Consider the following 21942-nt stretch of genomic DNA (forward strand, 5'->3'; position numbering starts at 1 on the left):
TTGGTTTAGGGAAACCAACCCAACTTGTTGGGTCAAAATAACCCAGCATGTGTTCTGTCCAATATTTAACCAGTGTTGGGTTAAAAAATAACCCATTTTGGGTTGTTTTTAACCCAACATTTTTTAGTGTGTACATAGCTTTTTTGTAAATTTCTTACAGTGTACATCTATTAGTTGTGCACTTTTGCATGCATATTGTCATTTATGCAGTACTAACTGAACAAACTGCAGCTGAATGAGGAGCAAAATTTAAACAAAATGATGTTTGGAAGGAAGGACAAAATGTTGCAGCGGCTGGATGGCGTAAAGAACAAGGCTGGCTACAAAAAAAGGAAGGAGGTTGTGAACAAAGTCTACAACAATGAGCAGACAATAACATTTAAGTAATTTTGTAAAAATAAAAAACAACTGAAGTGTAAAGTTGATCATTTCAAGTGTGTTAAGAGCAAAACCTACTTTTATTCTTTGCTGGAAAAAAGAACATTGAAACAATGTTGCTGTTATTTCTATTCAGTATTTTTATGAAAAAATGACCAATAAAACCAATTTAAAGTAACATTTATGCTTAAATGCATTCAGTTGCACTTATAGTCTGGCCGGCTTTCCCCACAGAAGTTTTTTTTGTTGTTGTTGTTTGTTTATTTTATTTTTGTTATCAATTCTTTGTTAAAAGAACGTACAAAATGTAAATGTATAGCTTGTGGAAATTGTGATTAACTTTTGGAATCTATCAGCCACATTGATTGTTGATCAGAAAAGTTCATTTAAAGCTCAGTGACTATGAACACCTCTTACATAATTCATTTTAAATTCAATGGTAAATTTATTTACATTTTCTATTTTATGTTTTAATGTTTATTTAAGAGAGCAAAGCACAGCTAAAGGACAAGTAACCATACTGATGGATCCATATGCTTTTCCAGTAAAAGCCTCTGCATTAATGGTATTTTTACACAAGTGCAAGTCTGAGAAAATTGAGTGAAATAAGGAATTGTAAAAGTGTTTGAGGTGAAACAGTTATATGAAAATGCTGTCAATTAAAGCCCCCGAAGACACAGAAACTACACAGAAAAACTTATGTGACAAAAATGATAATATTTTAATTCAATGTGTCTGCTATGTGAGCGTTACTTGAATGTGTCCTTTCTACTATATAATATATACTTTCTTATACTTGAAGGTCTAACCTTTGCACAGGATATTTTTCAGGAGTGGTGCAAATGAGTAAAATGGTATTAAAGCGATCAGTAGGACCAATGTGAAGGGCTGGTGTAAACCAGTTAACATCTCAGACAAAGAGTTCTAGGCTCAAATGGCCTTTTCCTCTAACAGAGAGAACATAAACCAAAGTCTATCTCGTCCACCCTCCTGCAATTTGGTTAATGATTTTTTTCCCCTAAGGATCATGTCCAAACTAACTCTGTAGCCACTCTGAAATATTGCTTTAAATGATTAATATATATATATATATATATATATATATATATATATATATATATATATATATATATATATATATATATATATATATATGGTCACAATAGAGAAACATGAGAAATTAAACATATTTATATTAATAATCTGAATCATCATGTGGAAAAATTTGCAACACGTTTAAAAAGGTCCATAGAAACATAGGTTGGTTGTTTGTGACACTTGTAGGAGGATCAGCTGGTCCTCAGTTCTGGCTTACTGTCTGGTGCTGATAGTCTGGATCCTTGTGTCTGACCACAAGGACTTGTGTGGCTACATGTTGGTAGGTGTTGGGGCTGCTGACAAAGGGCCCTGCACTGTGTCCTTCCTCTTTGAAAAAAGTGAGAAATATCTCCCTTTCTCTTCATTCTTCTATCTTTCTATTTAAAACAAGACTGGTTACAGCATTAATTTCCCCACATTTTCATGCTGTACCTTACTTTAAAATCAGCTGGAGGCCTTTCTAGTCTTCTTTTAAAATGATACTGCATCATGTAGCTCCGGCTACTTTAGTCAGTGCAAAGTAACTTTGATACTGAGGTACTTGGAGCATCTTTATAGTTTATTTTTTAAGCTCCAATGTGAAAATCTTGATTCGCTAAGTTGATGTGTAGTCCCTGAATACACTCACTAAATATGACATGGTTTCCCCACATTATTTTGAATCTAGTGCTACATCAAGGTCAGATTTTAGGGCTCTGTCTTTGCCACGGGTTAAAAAATTAGCACATAAATTCTGAGGACAACACATTTTATTATCATATCGCTGGATCAAAACTTGAAAACATACAGAGCGTTTATTACAGTTATTTTTACTGTGCAATTAAATTTCTTTACAGTCTCCTTTGTATTTAATCTTTATGGAATCTCTAAAGCCTGTAAAATTGCTTGAGTTAAAGTTGCTGCACAAGCCACATAAATCATTCCACACACAGCATACTGGCAGCAGACTGCCTCAAAGACCTTTTATTAGGTCAGTTTGACACTGATTCTACAAAACATCATTTCTGTATTTGTAGTTTGGAAATTTACATGCAGATAAAGTTTTGATTCGTTTATTGTTTATTAAAAATATGCAGATCACAGATAAATATTTAACGCTGATCTATGGCAGAGTGTCCGTTTTATTTAGAGAGTATTTACATTAAAATTGGAGGAGGAATTACAGAAGAAATATTTGTTTTTCTTGCATAAAAATCCAGTTTAGGAAACGAGAATCTAAAACAGACATGACTCCAGACTATCTTTCTTCCATTGGGATGCTTTGCCAGGTGTTTATTACAACTTTATTCACTGTTCTTTTCCTTCTGAACCTTTCCAACTTTGTACTGAGCAAGTGAAACTTAGCTGGATTAGACTGAGCTCAGGTAACTTAAATTCTACTTTCTTTACCTTCCAAAACTGCTGGGCTGACTTTGTAGTATTTATATGATTACTTGTGGTGTGAAGGTTCATCCAACCAGTTTAGTTGCATCAGGCTTTATTTAAAAAGAGAGTCTCAAGCTACAGGTTTCATTTACCTGCTTTCATCTTCTATCACAGGATCAGTGAACATGGATTTTCATTTTAGGGACTGAAGCTTTCACTTTAACAGCAGGACTCATATTCAGTCATTTAACTTACACTTAAGTTAAAGGAAGAACATTGTTAACATCACTATTTCTTAAGCAGGTATTTTTGGTTTTATTCATAGCAAAATAAATCTAGTGGTCCTCTTAAGATTCTTAATTTGGGATGACTGGACGTTTAAGGTGGTTTTGCACAGACGAGGTAAGGTTTGGGACTGCGAGTGCCTCCCAATATGATCTCCAAACTGGGCTGCTGCCCTGCAGGTGCACAGAATGAAAATCTCTGCAGGAGGGAGGTGAAAAAGAGGAATAACTCCATCCTGGCCAGCTGTTCTCCGAGGCAGACACGCTGACCTGACAACACAAGAGTTTTCTTCATTATATTCATAATATATTCATGGAAGATTGTTTATAGAAATACTATTTGTTTGCTGAAATAAACAGTATCACAGACAATGAATTTGGGTGAAGTTCCCGTTTATTTTCCATTTTATCTTATAGTATGCGCTGATGACGGGTCACATTTATGATGAAAATAAAAGGTGCAAATAGCAAAAATGTGATAGCAGTAAAAATTGTGTCATTCTTCCGCACCCGAGCTAATTAAAAAACCCCACATCGCCTGTGGCTGCAATTTAATACACCTGGTGCTCCTCTTTACTGCCACCCAGTATGATAATACAAACCAAAAAACGCAAGTGACACTAAAAAACAACAAATGGCTCCTACAATGATGATAATAAAAAAAGAGAAATCTCTTCTGCTTAGCTGTTTGAAATCTGTCTTGATGGAGGACTAACCTGCACTGCACCTGCATGTTCATCTTTTTATTTAATCTTCTTAAAGCACTTTTTTTTTAAAGAAAAAAACTGACAGTAGGAGGATTGTAGTGTCTGACTAACCTGCAGAAAAAGGAATGAAGGCCTCCCTCTCCCTAAATTTACCGTCCTGGTCCAGAAAATGTTGAGGGTTGAAGGTATATGGAGTCTCCAACATCTGTTTATCATGTAGGACCGAGTGAAGTGTTGGTATAATCATAGTGCCCTGAAGAAAACACACAATTACAAGAGTAAAATAAATGTTGTCATTTATCTTAGCTATCATATATTTGTTAAAGAAAAGAAATAATAATAAAAAAAATTAAGTTTAGCTTTTCATCATGACTTGTATCACCTGAAATTCCTTCAAAGATTGTACAATTACAATAAAACATGTATAATGCATTTAGCTCCACTGGTTAAGCAGCCGCCTCATATACAGAGGCTACAGCTCCTCAATGCGGCTGGCCTGGCTTCATCACTATGAAATACTGCCACAAGTTCTTCTGTTTGTTTTTTTTTTTCAGATTGTTTTCACCAAAAATCTCATCATTACAATCGTTCAAGATGTTCTTCAGAGCAAAATTCATCCTTGAAGATGATGGTTCTCCTTCCACGTTTTAATAATACATTGGAAAGTTTTGAGACTTTCAGAAATCTCTTAAGTTATTTGTCTACTTGATGCAGATCCATTGTGAATGAATCACATCATTTCCATGATCACAGTTTAAAGAATGAAAAGTTGCCTTGAGCAGGGTTAAATAAGTTATTTCTAGTTGAGACATATGCATCTGGAGCATTTTTCTATAGGAGGTTCTTACTTTTTTACTTATTTAAATCCAGGCATTTATTTTAACTATGATGTAATTAGTAATTCATCATACTGAGTTCCTAGTCAGAATGAAGCCACCATTAAACATTTATATCAGCTGAAACATGAGTCAGTATGAATAACATGAAGAGTATGATCAAGAGACGTCATTAACCAACTATTACCAGCTATTTATTTATTAACTGGAGTTAATTGAAGAATACAGAATTATTTACCTTTGGGATAGTGTACTTGTCCAGTGTGGTGTCCTTGTTTGTCATGTGAGCTACATTTAGAGGGAGGATTTCATCCATTCTCTGTATCTCATGAATGACGTCATCAGTGTAGGGCATGTTTTCTCTGTCAGACACAGACACCTGTCTGGATGAACCAATCACAGCATCTATCTCAGCCTGGACTCTCTCTGCACACAGTGACAACAGGGAAAAAATATGATGTATAGATGACAAAAGGACTGACATGTGAGAGGCCACTGGCAATATAAAGTCAAGGGAAGCTGCTCATAAGAGAATCAGGTAGGCAGATATTACTCATACACACACCTTGTATATCAGGGTTGTTGATCATGTATAGCAGCCCCCAGAGTAAAGTAGTTGTGGTGGTTTCAGTTCCAGCAGGGAACAGATCCAGGGTACAATAACACAAAACTGCTGAGGGTAAAACTTGAGTCCTGGTCCTCCGTCTATCAGCAAACAAGAGACATATGTAAGAATTTAATGTATTTAGATTTAAAAAAGAAAAAAAAAACAGGTAACACTCACCTTTTCCATCTCAATGAGGAAGGAGTCGATGTAGTCTCTTGGAGATGAGGGGTCAAGGTCCGCTCTGTGTTCTTTGATTTTGAGTTCAACAAAGTCAATAATCTTTAGTACCACACAAAATATCTCCTGATGAGGTCCAGGTATCCTCTTCATCAGCCAAGGAATTGTGTTGTACACCTACAGAGCATGGAGACAAATACCAGATCCTCTCAGTCTGTGAACACTATAGCTGTTATTCACTTAAGCTTGTACTGCACACCTGGTGGGGTGGGTAGGTGGATTGATACCTTTAATACACCGAATAATTCTAATCACCAGTTCTGCACTTGCTGTCTTTAGATTGGCTCACCTGTGTCATAAAACCTCCCTGTAAACGCACAATGTCATTCAAGCCCTGAAGAATAGACTGGTACTGCTTGTCATTGTACTCAAATCGATTCCCAAACACCAAGCAGCAGATGATGTTGGAAACAGCGTTGTTTATCAGTGTCTGGCCATTAAAAGGCTTGCCTGTAAAATAAAAAAGGGAACAGAGATTAAGTAAAACCTTACGTCAAAATAGTAAGTGTGTGATGAGCCACAGAAAAATATCAAGTGTTTTCCAGTAAACTCATTCGTGCCTTGCTGGTCTGCAAAGGCCTCTGTGAGATATCGGCACTCCTGCTGGATGAATACTTCCAGGGTCTTCTTGCCCAAACCAAAGTTTCTGAGTGTATGAAGAGCAAATCTCCTCCACTGTTTCCATGGATTACCATGTGACGTCACAAGACCTTACAAGAAATTAAAGAAATATATATAAAAACATTGAGATTATTGGTTGTGGATGTAGGTAAATTTAGCAACTTTTCTAAACAAAATGTAACAAACAATACCGTTATTTCCAATTAATTCTTCAAAGATTGGTGTAATAGGTCGATCTGTGAAGTCTTCTCCTCGTTGGACCAGGGCCTCTTTCACATGTTTGTAGCCATTAATGATCACAGCCCTTTTGCCAAAGAGATGAAGGCTAAAAATATTCCCATATTCCTCTGCAAACTGAACACAGAAGATGTATTTGTGTTTAACTGATATTTGGCATTTTCAGTGTCAAAATATATCCAAAAGAAAATCTAAATCTAAATACAATAGCACATGCATGTTTTTTTCACTGAATTTAAATCTTTCCTTATACAAAATGTAATAAATAATCATTTTTTTATGATGAGCTTTTCATTTGAAACAATGGCCATTGCTGTTGTGTTGCGTGGCATAGATATGTCTTAAAAGTATTTAAGATGTTATTAAATTCCAGAGCTTAGAAAAGTTTGTACAAATGATGTATGGGTTTTAATATTTTGAAGAAATAATTAAATACATATAATACAACATAAAAAATGCATAAATTTACTTTTACCTGAATCTGGTTGCGGCATGATCTGAATCAAGCTTTTCATTTTGTCCAGTAGGATCCACAACAAATACCTGGCTGCTTGGTGCATGCAGATACTGTAAAAAATGTTTAGCTTAATACAAAAAAACTTGTGTTGAATGCTTGGATTAATTATCTCTACTATTGATGTAAAAAGACAAACCAGAAACATCCAGTGGTTGTTGTTGATGTTCAGAAAACTAATAACTGAAATGTTTTCCTCAAAGTTGACCTACAATAGAGCATCTGACATTAGCTTATAAACAATACATTAGGTTGAAGAGTTTATTATACATAATCAAAATGTAATTTAAATGTACCTTTGGGAGGCTCTGTCGACGTATCTCTGTTCTTGTAACATTCATTATCACCCCTGCACTGTAGTGGTTTAATACATATATACTGTGTCCAGGTCCTCTGTTTTTCACTGCCACTTGAAAGAAGCACTCAATAGTCTAAAAAAATAACTAAGGATCACAAACTGGAATTTAACATGTGACACATTATAAGAAGTTTGTAATAAGCACTAACAATTTCAGACAATAAGTCTTCAATGAAATATCAACTTTTAGGTGAAATCAAACTAAATAAACAGGGTTTTTGGAATGGATGGGGATACATATTGTATTATATATACACAATGGGACAAACATGTACAGTAAAATGCCAATATGAATGAATTTTCTTTTTTTTTTTGGGGGGGGGGAGACCTGCGGACATGTTCTTGTCCCTGGGGTGCCTAGCCTTGGTGTTGGGTTGGCGTGGCCCACGGTGGTTTTGCCTGGGGCGGTCGGGCCCCGTCGGGTTCCTGGGTGGGGCTTTGCTGGGGGGAAAGGGTGGCCCTTGGGCCTGTGGGGCGCCTGCCCTCCGTGCGGCCCGCGCCGCAGCTCCCGGCGCCCGCTGGGCCTGCTCACCATCGCCCTGGGCTGCCCGGTGCCCCTGCCCCGTCGCGCCGGGGGTTCCGGTCTGGGGACCCCTCTGCTCTGGTCCGGGTGGGCCGCTGCTCTGTCTGCTTTGGCTGTCCTGGGCTTGGTGCTCTGTGGATCTGCTTGGCCTTTGGGGCCTCGGGCTCCCCCCGTCCCCCGCTGATGCTTCGGGGTGCGGCGTGATCGCGGCCCCCTTGCGGGTACACATTTCCTCCCTGTTGCATGGCCACACATGCATATTAACACGTGCATGCTCACAAACGTGCTCGTCTCTCCATCCGCTTCTCACTAGATGTAGCTGATGTTTGTGTGTCGGTACGTTCATCTGCAGGTACGTTTGATGACTATTGTAATTTTTTATATTATCATCATTCTATCTTTCTTTCGGTATCATGTAGTACTGTGGTAGTTTATGTTGTTGTTGTTTTTTTTTTGTGATATGTTCTGGGCAGCATAGACAACTGTTATTTCCACATTTTAATCCTGTCCTTTTCTCCCTTTTTTTTTTTTTTTTCTCTCTCTCTCTCTTCCTCTATCTCCCTGTCAGGTTCGGCACTGACATATAAGACTAAAGAAAATAAGATTACAATAAAAATAATAAAAATATCAAGGGCAGCCATGTATATAACATGTCTCCCTTGGTAGAGCAAATCTGTCAAGTAAAATATGGCACACAGACCACCGTTCTGTATGTTAGGATGCTGGACAGGACAGGGTTAAAAAAAAAAAAAAAAAAAAAAAAAAGATGCCAATATGAATAATATGCCATTATAAAGACAATACATGTGTAATAAAATACTTGGCACATTTTATATGTGAAGACAATGTTTCTCAGTTGGTGCCTGTTTGCAAGAAGAAATTGTGAGAATTTATCTCTCCTATAAGCCACTTGTGTGGCTGCAGCGTTTTAAATTCAGAGTGGTGTAAAATGTAGGATGTCCTTTTGAAACTGGAATTGATAACAGCAACTGTCACAGTCTGTCCTGCCGCTTCTCCAGCAATCCCCTGATTCTCCACACCTGTCCCTGATCCCAGCTCTCCAATCCACACAACCTGTCACACCTGTTACCCATTGTCTCACTAGTCCTTATATACTCCAGCACCACAGTCACTCCCTGTCGGACCTCGTTCAAGCACATTGAACCTTTCCACTTCCCCATCCCGGTCCTGACTCCCCAAGTTATCCTCTTGGACTACTGCTGAACTCCGTGATCAGAAGGACTCCTGCTTCAGCCCGTTATTAAGTGGTGAATAAAGCCTGTTAAACCTGTCTGGTCTCAGAGGGGTCCTTCATAACAGCAACCACCACCTCTGTTGCTTTTTTCTTCCATAGTGCTTGTATCCAGAGATGCCAGTAACGCGTTACAAAGTAACGCGTTACAGTAATCTGACTACATATTTTAACAAAATATAATCTAACGCGTTAGGATGTCCTACAATGTAATCAAATTACCGTTACTCTTCATATTCGTCCTGCGTTACTTCGGCACTCCCCACTCCTTTCACATATGATTTGAAATCAAGCGCCGTGGACGAAAGTGTATTTATCTAACTCAACACACCTTCTCATTAACGGTGGTACAGAAATTTTATGTACTCGTAAGCATGCAGTTACCTTTCTTCGCTGAAACTTGATCTTTTTTAAATCGACAAACACAAATCATTCACTGCACATGACTTTAGAAAAAAATATGATATAGAAACTTATTACCCTGGTGCATGATGGGAGGTCCGCCTCTCCACTTCCCTCATCAGAACCTATTCCAAACCGAATTGATTTTTTTTTTTAATAAGTCCGTTACTATTTCATTATTTTCTCATGTGTAAACGTAAAACATAATGCAGATTTGTCTTATGCTTTTTTTTTTTTTTTTTTTTCGTTTTTTTTTCCCCCGTAATTTTCAAAACTTGCAAGCTGCCTCTGGAACTGAGGTGGACGTTAAAGTCCGGTTATCGGAGAACGTGACATGAACTCATGTATTTACTTATGATGGTAGGGAAGAAGCACTGAATGATTTACAAAGTTAATAAGAGACTGACTATGTTCATAGAAGGTGAAAAACAATTAAAAGTTACAAGTTGCAAAACATTGTAAAGTCACCATTCGTAACTAATGCACTTTCAGTAAAGTATATGCGAAAAAAAATCGATTGTCATTTTTTTGTTTGGGGGGTTTTAACTAATAAAGTAACTAGTAATCTAACTTAGTTACTTCTAAACCTTAGTAATCAGTAAAGTAACTAGATTACTTTTTAAAGAAGTAATCAGTAATCAGTGGTCAGATTACTTTTTCAAGTAATCTGTGGCATCACTGCTTGTATCTGCATAAAAAAAAAGATTCCACAGTATGATATAGAATAGCACCCACAGATTGTTGGGGAAACGATAACAATAATGATAAACTATTTTTATACAATACCTTTTCCTGATTGGTTGCTTGATTGTCGGATGGACTTGAGGCATCATCCTTTCCAGCACGCTTTATCCGAGTATCTTTGTATTTTGCTTTAGGCCTTCTGCAAGACAGTTTTGGCACTGGCATTTTCTTTGGTGGCTCCCACCCAGCTCCCTCTCTGTCTGTCTCCTGGAAATAAAATCCTGGTTCACCACCAACTTCCTAAAACTGAACAGTAATAAAACTGAAATTCTCCTCATTGGCACCAAATCCACCCTTTCAAAAGTTAATAGTTTCTCCCTCACCATCAACAGCACCTCAGTTTCCCCTCAGGTCAAGAGTCTGGGTGTCATCCTCGACAGCACCTTATCATTCACCTCACACATCAATAACATCACCCGCTCAGTCTATTTCTATCTGCGCAATATCAACCGCCTTCGCCCCTCCCTCACCCCCCACACCACTTCTATCCTGGTGCACAGCCTTGTTGCCTCCCGCCTGGATTACTGTAACTCTCTCCTCTTTGGCCTCCCACAAAAATCCCTTCAGAAACTCCAAATGGTTCAGAACTCTGCTGCCCACATCATCACCCGAACTCCTTCCTTTCATCACATCACTCCCATCCTGCAAGAACTCCACTGGCTTCCCATCAAGTACAGGATAGAATACAAGATCTTCCTCCATACATACAAATCCCTACATAAACTCTCACCCCCTTACCTCTCAGATCTTCTCCACATAGTCACCCCTTCCAGATGTCTTCGCTCACTTTTTATAGACGTTGGAGTACTGGTGGTCAAAGAGTCAGGTAAGTTATTTTGGATTATGTGTTCTTTGTATCTGCCTTGCAGAGAGCCATACATTTTTTGTATGAAATCAGCTGGACGGAGGTACTTTTTCTTCTGCAGGATGGAATGTTTCACAATCCTGAACCACATCTCAACTTGGCAGTTTGTTTCTCGGGTCTTCTGGGTTTCTGTTGTTCCATTGCTGACTCTATCTTTGGCATATCTAGACAGATTGCCAAGTAACACCCCACTCCACAGTGGAAATATGCCTAGATAGTGGTCAAAAAGAACATCCAGTATTCCAGGACAGGCATAACAGTTTTTGATCCCCGTTTCTGACTGCAATTCAATCTGACATTTTGTCTGGTGATAAACAGCCTGAAAGTCGCTGGTAAATAGAGATTGTCCAGATACTGTCTTTGCATTTCTGTTTGTTTCACATTCATGGTCATCATTGGTTCCTTCCACATGCCCGTCTTTAAAGTCTTTGATATGGCCTATCCACATGTCCAGACTTCTCTTGGCATGTTTGACCAGATCACTGTCCTCGGCTGCAGTGAAAAGCACACACATGTTTTTGATCCATGCTGGTACTGTTCAACAGCTTTAAGAATGTGGGCAGAGCAAAGATGTCATACAGTGAACTTGTGAAGATCACTGCTGGACTTTTTCATTGCTACCACATCATGGGCTCTTTCAAGATAGGCAAAAACACTCTCCTTGTTGAAAGACAGTAGCATCACTATTCATTAGTGGACAGCTGTAATCTGTCTCTACCTGCCTTTCCCTACGTGATGTACACTTGGAAACGTCTCTGACTGTTTCCATCAACCAATACGTAAGAGTTGGGATGGAATGTTCATTGGATACTAACTCAGAGATGGGGAGAGGTGGCCTATCTTTGCCCTTCCCTGGCAGTACAAGAACATAGTAGAGTACTCTTTTTTTTTATTAGGAATCTTTGAAACAACTCCGCCAGTAGCATCAAGGTGGAGGGTAACTAGCGTGAGTTTGAGATGCTCCACTAAAATCTGTATACTTGCATCCATGTACATATGAAGGCCAAATGGGTCCACCTGCAGGTTCTGTATGTAACCACCTGAGGAAATGTTGGTACTGCACTGGTACTGTGTTTGTATTAGCTCCAGAAAAACATCATCATGGAGTCGCATACTTTTTTTCAATTCAGATGATATCATTTTCAAGACATCCTTAGTTAGACTCCTTGTGATATTGCCTGCAGAAATTTCATCCTTGTGTGTTTTGCTGAGCTGGTGATAATGGTAGTTGCTCACACCTTTTTGAAGAGCTCTGGCAATTTCCCCTCGTCTTCTGTAGCTTGCAGGATGGAATTTCCTTTCATTTTTTGGATGGGTGACTTCACCATATCTGAGCACTTTGATTGTTGTGTTTTCTTTCATAGTTCCAGGCTTTTGTTTTCTTATGAACACATACAAAGCTTTGCATCTCTTAAATGTGCACACTGCAGATACATGTAGGAAGGGTGAGATTACAGCAAGGGTTGGTTTGCATGAACTCTTTGGACAGTATGTCTGTCCATGGTCGCCTAAGGCTTGTTGTGCCTGGCAAAGGTTTTATTTTATTCCATGCCCCTCTTTTAATAACAATGTTGAAAACCTTAGGTCCAGGTTTTGTTGCTCTAAACTCTACCGATTTCAGAGAGCCTCTGTCATCCTTTCTTCTCCCTCTGACGTTGTCTATCTCTGCCTCTGTATCACCTGGTAGATTCTCCTCTTTTACTTGTGTGTCACTTTCTGCAGGGGTAGGAGAGCATCTCTCTTTCGTTCTTCTAACTGTCATTTCTTCCTCTGTATCTGGTAGCTGTTTGGATTCTTCCATTTTTTTCTCTTGCTGCTTCTCTCCTTCTTGTTTCATCAATACCTGTCCTCTAATCTCTCTTCTGTTTTGGCTCCATATAACATACAACCATTTACAGAGTTTTTCTGAATCAGCATTAAAAAGCTGCTGAGCTAAAGAAGACCATGTTTCCGAATTAGTTGTAATTTTCTTTTCTCCAAAGCCATGTGTAACAAATGCCTGTATCACTACATTTATCCCTCCTGCTTTTTTCCAGAGATCTGTTTCTGCTCTTTGTCCTTTCTTTAATCGCCCCATGATAATCCGAAGGACAATATGTTGTACAGAGGAAATACACAGTTAGTGTCCTGCTGCTTCATCGTGGTCTCAATGAAAACAATTTAATGGGAAATCTGACCTCCTACATAACATAACCACCCATGATAATAACATATGTCTTGCATATGAGTATATAAACACCACACCATGAACAAGTAAACCACACTAAAGAAGGGACATAAACCTTTGACTCAGTACAGCCAAAAGGCAAGAACTATTGTACTCAACTACAGACAACACACACTGACTTATTTGCTGTCACATGCATAAGCTATACACTGAAATGGACAAGTAACATTATTAAGGACATAAGTAAACTCTGTCTAACAAGCCTTGACAGCTGAATTGTGGATTATAATCAGCTGCAGCATGTGCAGAAATAAGAATGATTATATATGAATTTGGGATAAAAAAAAATATCTTACCCTATAGTTCTGTTGGGGTTATACAAAAACAATGACAGCTATAAACTTTATACCACTGTATCAATCATATTTGATACGTCAGGCATTTATGTTAATTTTGCAACAAGAATATTTCTTTTAGAAACTAAAACAAATGGGGTCCACTGCATTTGCAATATTTTAAACATTTCAATTGGTTTGATTTGTTATTTTTTTCAAACAGTAACCTGTTTACAAACGTATTGGCCATTATATTATATTATATTGCCTTGTGGTAGAAATTGCCTTAATTTCCTCTCAGAATTGAAGATGATAACACACCTTATAATAGCCAATTAATGTTTTGTGTGAAAACTGATGAGCTATGTCAATAATTAGCAGGGAAGTCATTGGAAGATCCAAGTGATGAGAGCAAGTTGTATAAACCTAAAACATAAACACACCAAATGTATATTAATGATGACATTTCTGTCTTTAATTAGCTTAATTAAATAATTAAACATTTAATTTGGTATTGGGTTCGGCATAATGCAGATTGCATCATGAAATGCATACAATAACTGAGGGATTTACAATTACTTTCTAAACCTGCAGTATCATATTCGATTTACACATTTTTGACGTAGTTTTACTATAAACTTTGATACGCTTCAATACAGTTTTACTCAGTTTTGTTTAACACAAGAAATGATGTGTGAGGTAAATTAGCACATTTAAGAAGCAGACATATGTTTATTCAACACTTAAAGAAAAAAGAAAAACTACTATATGGCAATTATTCACACTTTTATACGGAATCATACTGTAGCCTACTTCTGTCAGCTGCAGGTGAAGTCTGGTAGGTTGAAGACGATGAAGATCTCCAATAAAAGGGAGAGCATGCGGACCAGGAGGAAAGTTTCTTGGTTTTCTGTTCTTCAAAATATTGCTCAGTAGCAGAAAGACAAATATCAAAATACTCTTGGTGTCTAACCACTCCAAGCCAAGAACGCTGAATATTGCCTCCATTTCTTCGCTTCACCTGTGACAGAACGACTGAACAGACTGCCGTCAAGCCAGCCGCTCCAGCATTTTAAGTGCGTCGGTATTGTAGGCTTTAGGGATGTGACGTCATGAACGAATCAATTCATTTGAACGGGTCTTTTAAATGAACAATGGGAACCGGGTCACAGCTGTGAAGCTGTTAATTTGCGAGCCATTCTTTTTATATACACATTTTTTAACACCACCTTCATCACATTTGTGACATCATAGAAGTCTGATGTCCACCATGCTCCATTCGTGAGTAGCATCTATGGGCAGAGAGTATTGTTCGGAAACAAATACTGTGAGTTCCATCTAAAAGATTTACTAGAATTTGCACTGACTGCTCAGGTTTGTCCTTTTTTAAAATCTATATTTTCCTATAATTTTTAAAAATCTTGTAGATTTTATATAGGTACATGTTTTGATTGTTTGTCATTCTCATATATTGTCAAATTTTGTAAGATATTATAAGAACAAACCAGTCTTTTGAATGGCTCTTTGAAAAGAACGACTCCTCAAGATCCGGCTCCCTTCAAAGAGCCATAAATCCCATCTCTACTTTGAGCACTAGCTGAAGGGCAGGTTGCATGCAATGAAGGTCGCCTATAAAAGGTAAAACCCAGGGTCCAAGTTTCTTGGCTGTCTGTTCCTCAAAATATTACTCAGCAACAGAAAACCAAGACAAATATTTAAATACTCCTGCTGTCTAGCCATTCCAAGCCAAGAACATTGCATATTGCCTCCATGTCTTTGCTGTAACTGCAGTGGAGGTGAGGACCCAATTACAAGCAGTCAGGGCAGGAGGCAGAATCAGTGCAGGTGAAAGGTTTATTTCCCAAAACTCAAGACAGGGAACCACACAAGACAGGGATAATCCATACAACATGTACCGCATATGACCACATAAGAGGATCTGACAAGGAGTGACTGAAAACCAAGGACATATATACACGGAGGGAGTAATGGGGAACAGGTGAATTGGATGAGTAATTAGACCAGGTGTTCTAACGAGGCAGAAACAGAAACCACAGAGCACACAAGAAAAAAAACTAACAAAAACCAAAAACCCAAACCATGATCTCAAAACAGAAACTAATGACAAAAACCAGAACCACAACCCAAAAGTACAACCAGAAAATGAAGAACATGACCCCCACACAGCCCATGATCTCATTCTGCAGCTAATCTGGCAAATAGTTGCAGCATGGTCTCATAACTTCCCTTTAAGTGACAGATTTCCAGTCATGACCTGCCGGTTTTCTTCTGTAGCTGTTTATTATGTTTTCAACTTTTGTTTCTTGTTTTTTTTTTTTTTCATTTTATTATTTCTGTCTTCCTGTTTTATTTTGTTTTTCTCATGTGTATTCTTTGAGCTTTACTTCTTGTTTCCTGCTTCCCGTCACTAATTCTCACACACACTTGTTTCTTCTTTTGTAATTAGTCCTTCTGTATATATGCTCCAGGTGTCACTTTTATTCAGCTAATTGTGTGTTAGTTGTGTGGTCTCGTCTACAGTTGTGGCTTTGGTTTAGTTGAACCTCCATCTGCTTCTGGTGTTTCAGTCCAGCATTTTGGTCTCACTTCCTCATCTTCAGCTTCCACAATCCATGACATTTCTTGCACAGAGTTATGGAAACTTGATTCATTACTAGTTTGTTGTTGCTCCTCTGAAGTCTTACATGAAGTGATAAAGCTCACTGACATCATCTAAACTTAGGATAGCAAGTAAGGAAATTAAGGCTTGGCCGATTATTTCTCCCCTTTAATCATGCCAATTATTTTATTATACATTATTGAAACGCCTGGTTAGTCACCTTGCAACCTTTACAGGTATAATTTGCAAGGACCGTGGTCCTGTGGAATGAGCAACACCGTTAGTCCAGAGATTAACCCAAACTAACACTTGTGGGATCAGCAAGGGCGTGCTGTCGCTCCTACAGTGACCAACACAACCACACTGGTTGACCTCCAACAACTCCTGTTAGAGGAATGGGATACCATCCTACAGCAACATGTGACCAGGCTGGTGACATAATGCATAAGGAGGAGCTGCCAAAAACTGACCATAATGTGTTGTTCATTTCTGTATTGCAGTGGGAGAGTACAATTATCGAATCCACCAGTTAAATTAAAACAAGATCACCAACATGAGAATATTACAGGGGATTTTGGCACATTTTTTGGTGGGGTAGTACCCACATGTTTAACAGTGTTCATACCACAGAAATTGTCCTTACCAGTTATACTTTGTTGTAAAGGTGACTAATCGTGCTTTCTAATGATTTATAATTAAACAGCAATTGGTTTTATTACAGAAGAGAAATAATCAACCAACAACAAATTTCTTTACTTTTTGTGCAACGTTTATATATCTTGACTCCAACTGCTTTCAATAAATGATTATTTTACCAAAGCAAGTAACAGGATAAGTATCCATGCAGCATCCATGCAGAATAGTGACCAATGAAGAGTAAATTATATAGATCCCAAGAATAGTTTTTATCACATATTTTGTAACATTTGATTACATCTAATTTTATTCTGGATCTTAATTGTAATTCTACCCTTTATTCTAAACACCACTCCCCAGCCATTTAAAAGGGAGAGAAGTAGACTATAGATCTGACTCCTCTACTGCCACTGCCAGTGAGCCACTCAATGACCCACTGGCAGTGGTTTTAGGGGTGGTGGCAGCCTAATGTCTTCTCACCAAAAGGCAGGGTCTCTTACTGGCCTTTTTACTCCAGGAAGTGGTTCAGTATGACACTGATCAACTGTTAACCAGCTCAGTCCAGGACCAACAAGTAAGCTGGGCAGTTTCACCATCGTTCTTGGACCCAGTCCATTGTCATTGTTCAATAATTAAACACACACATAAAATATAAAAAATACAACAAAAGTAACCATTAAATGTGGACTTTGCATCAAAATGCACCCTATATTTCCACAGGGGGGCAGTGTTGGACAAGTTTCTGTAAGACAAGCACAAACCAGTATTGCATTTAAAGCAACACTACCTAACTTCCTGACCTCACGCTTCACTGTCGTTTTGATGACAAAATGTTATTCATTATGCAGACTCCTGGGGCTGTCATTGTCCTCCAGTTTCCCAAGGCCGAGAAACTGCACTTAACTATATTTTTTTTTATTTCTTCTTCCAGCACAGACCATCACATGTCAGTTGCATTTTGCTTTATGGCGCTGTGTAACACACCAGCAAATGGATCTGGGATTGAAAAAAATTCTAAATGTCTGGTCAGAGTTTTGGGAGATCAACTCTCTCTACAAATCCTGAAATTAAATGTTCAAAAGTCACTATGAGAGTGAGACTTGTGCAGTTTATGGAGATAAAAAGACAAGATGTTACATTCTGTAAATAACCAGGTTCGTCATTGAAAAGCAGACAAAATTTTACAAGAAGAGTCTCTTAGTTGTTTACTTATTTACCTCATGCTGCATTTGAAGTGTAAAAAATTATGCTTTGGACCAAAAAAAAAACAAAAAACAAAAACAAACAATATATATATATACATATATAATATAATGTAAAATTGTCCCCTCGCCCTCCGTGGGCAGTCTCTCATCCATTCAAGCTTGGGTCCTCTACCAGAGGCCTGGGAGCTTGAGGGTTCTGTGCAGTATCTTTGCTGTTTCTAGGACTGCACTCTTCTGGACCGAGATGTCTGAGGTTTGTCCTGGGATCTGCTGTAGCCACTCTTTCAGTTTGGGGGTTACTGCCCCGAGTGCTCCGATGAACATGGGCACCACTGTTGCCTTCACTTTCCAGGCCTTCTCAAGTTCTTCTTTCAGGCCTTGTATATATATATATATATATATACATATATATATATATATATATATGTATACATATATATATATATAAAAAGAGTAATTTAGTCATTTTCTTGATCAATTTAAACATTATATAATTTATACATCCTAATGAAAAGATTAAATATGTTCAGCTCCACTTACGGTGATGGAACTGTAGTAGTGTAGTAGTGCATGACGGACAGTCAAAAGATTTGCCACTGTTAGTTGTTAAAGGAAATAGAGCGACTCTTTGTGGTCGAAATTGGCTTGAATACCTCAACTTAAACTGGCAACAGATCAAGTATTTGCATGAAAGGAAAATACTTAACGATGTGCTGGAGACATTCACAGAAGAGTTGGGAACTCTAAAAGATATTAAAGCCTCCATCATAGTTAAACCTGAAATAACTCCCAAATTTTGCAAACACAGACTCCTTTCCTTTTCCATGAAGGAGTGAGTGGAGGAGGAGCTCTGGAGTCCGGAGGTACCGAACATCATTTCTTCTGTAAAGCACAGTGAATGGGCAGCACCAATAGTGCCTGTGGAAAGAAAAGATAAATCACTGCACTTATGTGGGGATTACAAGGTATCTGTAAATCAAGCTGTTGAAACAGATAGCTACCCCCTATCTTGTTTAGAAGAACTGTTAGCAACCCTCAGTGGAAGGAAAATCTTCTCAAAAATCTACTTGGCGGCAGCTTATCAGCAAGTGTTACTGGATGACAAATCAAGGAAATACACCACCATTAACACACACAAGGGGCAGTTTGTTTACAACAGATTTCCCTTTGGAATCAGTTCTGCACCTGCAACTTTCCAGAAGATTGATGAAAATTTGATGAAAGACTTGCCTGTGGTTGTGTTCCTGGGTGACGTGCTGGTTATGGGTCGTTCTGAGGAGGGGCACCTTCACAATCCTGAAAGTGTTATGCGACGCCTCCAGGAAAGTGGACAGCAGAAATGCGCAAAATGTGAGTTCAGAAAAATTCAAATTCAGTATTTGGGACATGTGTTGGATGCGCGGGGTGTCCACCCGTCGAAAGACAAACTGAGAGCCATACAGGAAGCACCAGCCCCCACAAATGTCAAAGAGCTTCAGGCTTTTTTGGGGCTAGTGAATTATTGTTATAGAAGATTTGTTCCCCAGCAAAGCACAGTGTTGGCACCACTGTACAAACTGTTAAAGAAACAGGGAACATGGATGTGGACGGGGGTGGAACAAGATGCTTTTGATAAGTGTAAACAGCTGTTGACTAGTGATCAAGTACTAGTGCACTATGACCCCAGTTTATCGCTCACCTTAGCTTGTGAAGCATTTGCTTGTGGAATAGGTGCAGTCATTCAACACACCCTACCGAACGGCGAGGAAAGTCCGATTGCTTGTGCTTCAAGAGCGCTGGCCCCTGCCGAGAAAAAATATTCTCAGATCGAAAAAGAGGCTCTGGCACTGATTTACAGGGTTAAGAAGTTCCATCAGCACCTATGGGGCAGACATTTTCTTTTTGGTCACAGACCACCGCCCCCTGTTAACGCTGTTTGGAGAACATAAGAGTGTGCCTACGCTCGCGGCAGCACTGATCTAACGGTGGGCAATTATCTTATCAGCTTATGACTATAATATAACTTACCGCAAATCTGAGGAACACAGTAATGCGAACTGACTTTCCAGATGCCTGTTGCCAGAAACCAGTGACATGGGGACAGCCGTGACTTCAGCTATAATCTGCTCATCGATGACCGAACACTTCCAGGCAGCACCGCTAAACGCCACACAAGTTGCCACATCGACACGCACGGACAAGGAGTTGTCGCGTGTGTAAAAGTATATTATGGAGGGATGGCCGGCACAGGTTGAAGAGAATCTGAAAGTTTTCCACACAAAAAGAAATGAGCTATCCACAGGAGAGGCTGTGTGTTGTGGGAACCAGAGTCATCGTACCTTCAAAACACAGGGCACCAAGGCATCGTCAGAACAAAAACCTTAGCCCGCAAATATGTGTGGTGGCCCAACCTTGACTTGGATGTGGAGCAGATTTGTAAAGCATGCGAGGTCTGTCAGTTTGACCAAAAAATGCCACAACAAGTCATGTTGCACCCGTGGGAGTTTCCGGGGGAATCCTCGAAAAGGTTACACATAGACTTTGCAGGACCGTTTCTGAACAACATGATTGTTGTGGACTCTCAGACCAAGTGGTTAGAGGTGTTTTGCATGTCACAGGTGACGTCTAAAGCAACCATTACCAGACTCAAAAGACTGTTAGCTGCTTTTGGCCTTCCAGCACAGCTGGTGACTGATAATGCCACCACCTTCATGTCAGAGGAGTTTCAGTCCTTTGTCAAACTGAACAGCATTCTACACACCACTTGTGCTCCTGGACACTCGGCGACTAACGGTCTGGCCGAGAGATATGTACAGACTTTCAAAACAAGTTTAAAGAAACTTGCGCACATGTCCTTGAGCATTGAGGATAAGATCTCGCTGTTCTTGCTAAAGTGTCGGACGACACCTAACTCCACAACCGGGCAATCTCCAGCAGATTTATTTTTGCACAGACATGTCCCAACAAGGCTGGACTTCCTTCAGCCATGCACCTGGGAACTGGGGCGCAAATGCCAGTATCACCAGAAGGACCTCCATGATAGCAAAGCTGTGGACCGTCCTTTTCAGGCGGCTGATGCTGTGTACCTGCGTAGCACAGTGGGAGGAGATCACAAGTGGATTCCAAGGTTAGTGACCAAATGTACTGGCCCAGTGTCATACAAAGTGAGAGAGCAGGATTCTGAGAAACGACATAAACGTCATGCTGATCAGCTGTGAGCTCGAGTCACAACAGTGCCTAACGCAAGGGATAAAAGCTTGTCGACTGAGCAGGCGGATGACGCTGAACGTGACACGGCTTGGGACTGCTCGGAGCCTCAGACTGTTTGCTCACCTGAGCCCCAAACGGTCCGTTCGCCAGAGTCTCTGTCTGTGATCCTTAGGTGCTCAAACGTTGTAATTAAACCACCTAAACGATATCTGCAGTAATTATTACTGTATTCTGTGACCGTATTAAACATTCAGTACGTATGTGTCACCGTTGCACCAGACTCTGCTACACCTGCTCCTGCCAATCACCGCAGCTCTCCCTCTCCAGAATATTAATTAAGCACACCTGCAAGTAGTCCCGGCTCCAGGACTTATAAGCTCCAGTTCTCCTACCAGTCTCTGTCAGACCTCGTTCAAGCACGCTGAACCTTTCCACTTCCCCGTCCCAGTCCCGACTCCCCAAGCTGTCAACTTGGACTTGTGAAGACCTTTGAGATCATAAAGACTCCTGCTTCAGCCAGTTACTCTGTTCAGAATAAAACCTGTTAAACCAGTCCTGTCTCCGAGGGGTCCTTCACAACAGTATGCATTTAATTTAATAATTTAAATGTTGGTATAAATGCAATGTTTAACTGAGTCAGTGGAAGTTATGTTTAGTTGTTATTTAAATCTGCTGACTAGTAGTTGCTGTTGTTATTCAGTCTTTGTTGAAGTCATTTTTGGTACAATTAATTCTGATTACATCAAAGAGTTGAGTTAAGTA

At 39.3% G+C, this 21942-nt stretch overlaps 1 pseudogene; it reads right to left on the reverse strand.

The window, feature by feature from the left end:
• Positions 1–2975: 2975 nt before the first annotated feature.
• Positions 2976–14538, reverse strand: LOC121651458 (annotated as a pseudogene).
• Positions 14539–21942: the final 7404 nt, after the last annotated feature.

The sequence above is a fragment of the Melanotaenia boesemani genome, chromosome 13, assembly GCF_017639745.1.
Source record: "Melanotaenia boesemani isolate fMelBoe1 chromosome 13, fMelBoe1.pri, whole genome shotgun sequence".
Classification (NCBI taxonomy): Eukaryota; Metazoa; Chordata; class Actinopteri; order Atheriniformes; family Melanotaeniidae; genus Melanotaenia; species Melanotaenia boesemani.